We start from the raw sequence: 873 nt of genomic DNA on the forward strand, positions 1-873 counted from the left end.
TTATAATATGTATGAACATGCCCAATTTTATGCTAAATCGCCTTTAAATAGCCAATATCGTATATTACTCGGTTTTTACGGATTTGCGTGATTTCAACATTTTATAATCACAAAAAATTACATAAATTCATATTTATGCATAAGTTAATTACCCTAACCTCTTAGGACTCAAAATTTAGTCTTCACTAATTATTTGACCATAATTAACTCATATTTCTAAAATTTGTTCATTAATGGACTTAAAATTACAATAAAAAACTATAAACTTCAAATAAATCACAAAATTTCAAATAAATTCAAAATTTGAAATTTAAACTCATGAACATTCTGGAAAAAAATACCAGACACTCATAATGTTCAAAAAACTTAGGTTAAAAATTTCGAAATTTATCCGGAAAAACAATGTTGCGGTTTATCGGTTTTAACAAAATAATCATAAAAACATGAGAAAAAATATATTCATCAACTTTTCAATTTTAAATCTGAAAAAGATAATAAAATGCAACATGTGACGTTTTTCCTTAGTCATGGAGTATGTTTTATTAATATTTCACTAATTAAGTCACTATTTATGCTATTTTTCTTCAAAAATCCATAAATCATGCAAAAAGACTTCAATATAGCCTATTATTTTACACACATCTTGTAAAATTTCGTGTGACAACATACAAAATTTCTATGACCAGATTCGAAATTTATCTCATATTAACCTATTTTTCACGTAAAATCGATTTTAATAATGAAAAATCCATTTTTCGAGCATAAGAAGTCCAAAATTTATGAAATTTTACAGGTCATATCAAAATAATATATGTGATAACATATCCAAACATCACTGGAAAATTCGAAGTTTAGCTAATTTTAGTCCGAAAA

The sequence above is a fragment of the Silene latifolia genome, chromosome Y, assembly GCF_048544455.1.
Source record: "Silene latifolia isolate original U9 population chromosome Y, ASM4854445v1, whole genome shotgun sequence".
Lineage (NCBI taxonomy): Eukaryota > Viridiplantae > Streptophyta > Magnoliopsida > Caryophyllales > Caryophyllaceae > Silene > Silene latifolia.